The sequence below is a fragment of the Coregonus clupeaformis genome, unplaced genomic scaffold (genome assembly GCF_020615455.1).
Source record: "Coregonus clupeaformis isolate EN_2021a unplaced genomic scaffold, ASM2061545v1 scaf0103, whole genome shotgun sequence".
Lineage (NCBI taxonomy): Eukaryota > Metazoa > Chordata > Actinopteri > Salmoniformes > Salmonidae > Coregonus > Coregonus clupeaformis.
Genome location: NW_025533558.1, coordinates 707,501 through 715,716, shown reverse-complemented (window position 1 = coordinate 715,716; position 8,216 = coordinate 707,501).

Below are 8,216 nucleotides of genomic sequence, written 5' to 3'. Positions count from 1 at the left end.
TCCTCTCCTCCCTCCTCCTCTCCTCCCTCCCTCCCTCCTCCTCTCCTCCTCTCCTCCTCTCCTCCTTCTCCTCCTCCTCCTCCCCCTCCCTCCCTCCCTCCTCCCTCCCTCCTCCTCCTCCTCCTCCCTCCTCCTCCCTCCTCCTCCTCCTTCCCTCCTCCTCCTCCTCCTCCCTCCTCCCTCCTCCCTCCCTCCTCCCTCCCTCCCCTCTCCTCCTCTCCCCTCCCTCCTCCCCTCCCTCCCTCCTCCCTCCCTCCCTCCTCCCTCCCTCCCTCCTCCCTCCCTCCCTCCCTCCCTCCCTCCTCCTCTCCTCCCTCCCTCCCTCCCTCCCTCCCTCCCTCCCTCCCTCCTCCCCTCCTCCCTCCTCCCTCCTCCTCCTCCTCCCTCCTCCTCTCCTCCCTCCTCCTCTCCTCCCTCCCTCCCTCCCTCCTTCCCTCCTCCTCTCTCCTCCTCTCCTCCTCTCCTCCTCCCTCCCTCCCTCCTCCCTTCCCTCCCCTCCTCCCTCCTCCTCCTCCTCCTCCTCCTCCTCCCTCCCTCCTCCCTCCCTCCTTCCCTCCTCCTCCTCCTCCTCCTCCCCTCCTCCCTCCCTCCCTCCCCTCCCTCCCTCCTCCTCCCATTCCTCCCTCCTCCTCCCTCTCTCCTCCTCTCCTCCTCCCTCCTCTCCTCCCTCCTCCCTCCCTCCCTCCCTCCCTCCCTCCTCCCTCCCTCCCTCCCTCCCTCCCTCCTCTCCTCCCTCCTCCTCCCTCCTCCCTCCCTCCCTCCCTCCCTCCCCCCTCCCTCCTCCCTCCCTCCCTCCCTCCCTCCTCCCTCCCTCCCTCCTCCCTCCCTCCTCCTCCCTCCTCCCTCCCTCCCCCTCCCCCTCCCTCCCTCCCTCCCTCCCTCCTCCCTCCTCCCTCCCTCCTCCCCCTCCTCCCTCCTCCCTCCCTCCCTCCCTCCTCCCTCCCTCCCTCCCTCCCTCCTCCTCCTCTCCTCCCCCTCCCTTCCTCCCTCCCTCCTTCCTCCCTCCCTCCTCCTCCCTCCCTCCTTCCCAAAAAACACGATGTTGTGTTGTTATTCTCCCACCCCTGTGCTGCCTTGTTTAACTTCCTTCTCACGGCACGGCGTTCACCTACAAGTCCTTCTTCCTCCTCGCCACCTCAGGGTTCAAATGGCTTGCGGCTGGTCACTGGGCCCAGAGGGACTGACTGATTAATCATGATTTCACCCCTTGTTAACAACGTCTGTGTTAACAATGCTAGAGTACACGGCATTCCGCATTGTGAGACACTGGAGGTGGCAGGGACGGGCTGGATGGATTTTTACACTAAATTTAAAAATAGGGACAATCATCTCATTTTAATAGTCACTGATTAACCAAAACTAAACAATTTAACTCTATATATAAAAAACTAAATATTAAGAAACCTGAATGTCTCAATTTCAGTCAGTTTTACAGTTGTATGTATGAACATTTAAGGGGAAAGTGGTTGTAGCATTGTAGTAGTGTGTGTGTGTGTGTGTGTGTGTGTGTGTGTTTGTATGTTTGTGTGTCTGGTAGTGGATAATACTGTATTAAATCCAAGTATTTGGATTTCCCTTCCCCTCGTCTCCTCTCCCTTCCCCTCGTCTCCTCTCCCTTCCCCTCGTCTCCTCTCCCTTCTCCTCTCCCTTCCCCTCGTCTCCTCTCCCTTCTCCTCTCCCTTCCCCTCGTCTCCTCTCCCTTCCCCTCGTCTCCTCTCCCTTCCCCTCGTCTCCTCTCCCTTCCCCTCGTCTCCTCTCCCTTCCCCTCGTCTCCTCTCCCTTCCCCTCGTCTCCTCTCCCTTCCCTCGTCTCCCCTCCCCTTCCCCCTCGTCTCCTCTCCCTTCCCCTCGTCTCCTCTCCCTTCCCCTCGTCTCCTCTCCCTTCCCTCGTCTTCTCTCCCTTCCCTCGTCTCCTCTCCCTTCCCCTCGTCTCCTCTCCCTTCCCTCGCCTCCTCTCCCTTCCCCTCGTCTCCTCTCCCTTCCCCTCGTCTCCTCTCCCTTCCCCTCGTCTCCTCTCCCTTCCCCTCGTCTCCTCTCCCTTCCCCTCGTCTCCTCTCCCTTCCCCTCGTCTCCTCTCCCTTCCCCTCGTCTCCTCTCCCTTCCCCTCGTCTCCTCTCCCTTCCCCTCGTCTCCTCTCCGTTCCCCTCGTCTCCTCTCTGCAGCAGCCCATATCCATTCGCTCAACTTTTTTTAATGGACAAATATGACCCAGAATAAATTAAAGCTGTCCTCGTTCCAAATGAACGGCTGTTTTTTTTTCACTCTAAATTCCTCACATTGGTGCCATTTTCTTAGGCGGGGATGTATCACACCATGTTTAAGTAACATTAATTGCATCAAGCGTCTGTAACCGACACAACCTTTTCAGCATTAGCAGCCAGCTATAATTGTACATTTTTTAAGTGTAGTGCACTCATCATTTTTACTTGGCGCGCAGGAAAACAGTACTCTATCAATTATAACCGCAGCTGTTGCGGCAGGGAATTGTGTTGTTCTTAATTAACCCTTGTTTTAAATGTGTGAAACTCTACTGCCATCAACACACAGACAGACAACAGCAAGGGAAGTCGGGTTTTTTACTGCGAAATGGGGCCACTGAACATTACTGTTTACATTTGAGGAGAAAAAGCTATTGCATATTGAATTAGAATAGTGTGATTTTATGTAAAGACACTTTTTTTTTCTTTTTTTTTTCCCTTGCACAAACATTTGAATTGCACTTGTCTTTAACGCTTTGTTTTTAATGTGCAACCTGCATAGTTAGCACCTGCGCAGTTAGCATCCGTATAGTTAGCATAGTTTACACCTGCATAGTTAGTGTCATGCATAGCTAGCACCCGCATAATTAGCACCAGCATAGTTAGCACCCTGCATAGTTAGCACCCTGCATAGTTAGCATCCTGCATAGTTAGCATCCTGCATAGTTAGCACCTGTGTAGTTAGCATCCTGCATAGTTAGCATCCGCATAGTTAGCATCATGCATAGTTAGCCCCTGTATAGTTAGCATCCTGCACAGTTAGCGTCCTGCATAGTTAGCACCTGCATAGTTAGTACCCTGCATAGTTAGCATCCTGCATAGTTAGCATCCTGCATAGTTAGCACCTGCATAGTTTGCACCTGCATAGTTTACACCTGCATAGTTAGTGTCATGCATAGTTAGCACCTGCATAGTTTACACCTGCAATGTTTGCACCTGCATAGTTAGCATCATGCATAGTTAGCATCCTGCATAGTTAGCATCATGCATAGTTAGCAACCTGCATAGTTAGCATCCTGCATAGTTTGCACCTGCATAGTTTACACCTGCATAGTAAGTGTCATGCATAGCTAGCACCCGCATAATTAGGAACATCATAGTTAGCACCTGCATAATTAGCACCTGCATAGTTAGCATCCTGCTGTAGGGTTGTAATATTACTGAAACATTCCATACATTCCCTAGTTTTTCCAGAAATGTTAATGTGCAACCTGCATAGTTAGCACCTGAGCAGTTAGCATCCGCATAGTTAGCACCCGCATAGTTAGCACCCTGCATAGTTAGCACCCTGCATAGTTAGCACCTGCATAGTTAGCACACTGCATAGTTAGCACCCTGCATAGTTAGCACCTGCATAGTTAGCACACTGCATAGTTAGCACCCTGCATAGTTAGCATCCTGCATAGTTAGCACCCGCATAGTTAGCACCCTGCATAGATAGCACCCTGCATAGTTAGCACCCTGCATAGATAGCACCCTGCATAGTTAGCACCCTGCATAGTTAGCACCCTGCATAGTTAGCACCCTGCATAGATAGCACCCTGCATAGTTAGCACCCTGCATAGTTAGCACCCTGCATAGTTAGCACCCTGCATAGTTAGCACCCTGCATAGTTAGCACCCTGCATAGATAGCACCCTGCATAGTTAGCACCCTGCATAGTTAGCACCCTGCATAGTTAGCACCCTGCATAGTTAGCACCCTGCATTGTTAGCACCCTGCATAGTTAGCACCCTGCATAGTTAGCACCCTGCATAGTTAGCACCCTGCATTGTTAGCATCCTGCATAGTTAGCACCCGCATAGTTAGTACCTGTGTAGTTAGCCTCCTGCATAGTTAGCATCCGCATAGTTAGCATAATGATTAGTTAGCCCCTGTATAATTAGCATCCTGCACAGTTAGCGTCCTGCATAGTTAGCACCTGCATAGTTAGCACCCTGCATATTTAGCACCCTGCATAGTTAGCATCCTGCATAGTTAGCACCTCCATAGTTTACACCTGCTTAGTTAGCATCATGCATAGTTAACACCTGCATAGTTAGCACCCTGCATAGATAGCATCCTGTATAGTTTACACTGCAAGTTAGCACCTGCATAGTTAGCAACCTGCATAGTTAGCATCCTGCATAGATAGCATCCTGTATAGTTTACACTGCAAGTTAGCACCTGCATAGTTAGCACCCTGCATAGTTAGCATCCTGCATAGATAGCATCCTGCATAGTTAGCACCTGCATAGTTTACGCCTGCTTAGTTAGCATTATACATAGTTAGCACCTGCGTAGTTAGCACCTGCCTAGATAGCACCCTGCATAGATAGCATTCTGCATAGTTTACACATGCATAGTTAGCATCATGCATAGTTAGTATCCGCATCATTAGCACCTGCATAGTTATCACCCTGCATAGTTAGCATCCTGCATAGTTAGCATCCTGCATAGTTAGCACCTGCATAGTTAGCACCTGTGTAGTTAGCACCCTGCATAGTTAGCATCCGCATAGTTAGCATCCGCATAGTTAGCACCTGCGTAGTTAGCATCCACATAGTTAGCACCTGCATAGTTATCACCCTGCGTAGTTAGCATCCTGCACAGTTAGCACCTGCATAGTTAGCATCCTGCATAGTTAGCACCTGCATAGTTTACACCTGCATAGTTCGTGTCATGCATAGTTAACACCCGCATAGCTAGCACCCGCAGAGCTAGCACTCACAGAGCTAGCACCCGCATAGTTATCGCCCGCATAATTAGCACCTGCATAGTTAGCATCCTGCTGTAGGGTTGTAATATTACTGAAACATTCCATACATTCCCTAGTTTTTCCAGAAATCCCTGTTGCAGAATTCCTGGTTGGAGGATTCTCTTACAATGTATTCTCTGCTGATTCCAGAAATCTCAGAAAATAGGGATTTCTAAGGATTATTTGTTTTTTGGGGGGTGGGGGGTGGGGGGGTGAGGATGAGTGACACCTCTTCTCTAGGCTTCCTGATAAGATAGGGGCTTCTGATCAGCTGGGCAGCACAGAGGTTTAGCATCATCCTGAGCCCCAACTGACAGTTGTTAGCTTTCCCTTGTTCTGTTTCTAATACCACAATCCCCTTGTTGTTGTGGACTTAAAGCCCCTATACCTCAGAGGACAAAACAAGAACACAAACAGCATGCTGGGGGTATTACTTTAATTCCAGATAGACTCAACTGGGGGATTTACATCAGACTTATCATACATACCTCCTCAAATCTTACATGTACCTTTTTGTCCCCCAATATAATACGGCTTTAAAATCGTCTCAGCGTGTCCCTCTTAGTAATAAGCCTGCTGATGAAATCATGAAATGCAAAGTGTCCTAAAAATCCAAAAAATGTATTGCCTGTCTGTCTGTCTGTCTGTCTGTCTCTCTGAGACAGAGGCTGAGGTTAGTTTACTGGAGGGGTGAACACAGAGACAGACCAGGAGGCTGAGGTTAGTTTACTGGAGGGATGAACACAGAGAGATGGACCAGGAGACTGAGGTTAGTTTACTGGAGGGGTGAACACAGAGAGATGGACCAGGAGACTGAGGTTAGTTTACTGGAGGGGTGAACACAGAGAGATGGACCAGGAGACTGAGGTTAGTTTACTGGAGGGATGAACACAGAGAGATGGACCAGGAGACTGAGGTTAGTTTACTGGAGGGATGAACACAGAGAGACAGACCAGGAGACTGAGGTTAGTTTACTGGAGGGATGAACACAGAGAGATGGACCAGGAGACTGAGGTTAGTTTACTGGAGGGGTGAACACAGAGAGATGGACCAGGAGACTGAGGTTAGTTTACTGGAGGGGTGAACACAGAGAGATGGACCAGGAGACTGAGGTTAGTTTACTGGAGGGATGAACACAGAGAGATGGACCAGGAGACTGAGGTTAGTTTACTGGAGGGATGAACACAGAGAGACAGACCAGGAGACTGAGGTTAGTTTACTGGAGGGATGAACACAGAGAGATGGACCAGGAGACTGAGGTTAGTTTACTGGAGGGGTGAACACAGAGAGATGGACCAGGAGACTGAGGTTAGTTTACTGGAGGGATGAACACACAGCAGGCTTGAGCATCGCAGCATCGCAGCATGAAGCAATTAGTCCAGTAGAGAGGGCACTGAATGTCATTGGGTTGATCTATAGAACCTCCACACTGAGCACTTTGTCACAACAGATAAATGGCACCTTTCTGTCAGGGCTGACTGAGTCTCAGGGTGGAGTGGAGGGTAGAGGAGGGTAGAGGACCTTATTGGGGCCTGCCTCTATGGTTGCATCCCAAATGGCAACCTATTCCCTAAATAGCACCCTATGGACCTGGTCTAAAGTAGTGCACTATATAGGGAATAGGGTGCCATTTGGGACGCATCCTCTTCTATGAACTCTCCATTGAACTCTTCACTCGCTTAATCAGGAATCAATAGGACTCGCAGGCAGCCTAGCTCACTGAGCAGAGCGGAGGGGGGTCACAGCTCTGTCACTGCGTCTGCTGTGGACATGCGCTAGCTAGCATTAGCATCAGACACGGGTTCAAATACTATTCAAAATAATTTCAAATTCTTTATCTGGACCTGATTTAGCTTGCCTGGCTTAATTGAAGCAGTATAATATTCCTAAAGCTGGCAAACGCTTGAAGAGTTTGAGAGATTTCCAATGTTGTGTGAACCCAGATTTGGTCAGTGTTAGTCCCCATGGACCTATGGCCCTACTAGAGGTCAACTGTGATTTGTGTAGACTTTTGACTGAAACCCGCTTCGGCTACGCATTGCTATGTGTCGCAAGCTTTTGTACCAAATTGGTTAATGACTGAAGACTAGGTCTGCTCTGGTCTGGGATTGGGAACAATACAGATTGTAGCTATATGCCATAAGGGAGGGACTCAAATAGTGTTCAGTCACTGAGCGAACGTCCCATGATGGAAGGATGGATGCTAACAAACAATTCGAAGCTGACACTGGCCATCTACCTTGCATAGCAACATTAGCAACACCTCCAAATCGATCCCGCTCCAAAGTACAGACCTCGGTGTAACGCTCATTCCTTTGACGATAAACGCAAATCTGACCATCACCCCTGGTGAGACAAAACCGCGACTAGTCAGTGAAGAGTACTTTTTCCAGTCTTGTCTGGTCCAGCGACGGTGGGTTTGTGCCCATAGGTGACGTTGTTGCCGGTTATGTCTGGTGAGGACCTGCCTTACAACAGGCCTACAAGCCCTCAGTCCAACCTCTCTCAGCCTATTGCGGACAGTCTGAGCACTGATGGAGGGATTGTGCGTTCCTGGTGTAACTCGGGCAGTTGTTGTTGCCATCCTGTACCTGTCCCGCAGATGTGATGTTCGAATGTACCGATCCTGTGCAGGTGTTGTTAAACGTGGTCTGCCACTGCGAGGATGATCAGCTGTCCGTCCTGTCTCCCTGTAGCACTGTCTTAGGCGTCTCACAGTACGGACATTGCAATTTATTGCCCTGGCCACATCTGCAGTCCTCATGCCTCCTTGCAACATGCCTAAGGCACGTTCACACAGATGAGCAGGGACCCTGAGTCAGTAGAAAGGCCTCTTTAGTGTCCTACGTTTTCATAACTGTGACCTTAACTGCCTACCGTCTGTAAGCTGTTATTGTCTTATCGACCGTTCCACAGGTGCCTGTTCATTAATTGTTTATGGTTCATTGAACAAGCATGTGAAACAGTGTTTAAACCCTTTACAACGAAGATCTGTGAAGTTATTTGGATTTTTACGAATTATCTTTGAAAGACAGGGTCCTGAAAAAGGGACTTTCTTTTTTTGATGAGTTTAGCTAGCTGATAATTCTTATGTTAAACATTTGCTTTATGTAGCTATCTTATTTAGTCTGTTAGGTCAAAGGTAATGCAGTAGCACGGAGTGCAAGTGCTTCTCAAATGTAACATTTTATGCATTCTCCACACTCTCGTCGAACGTCCTTGG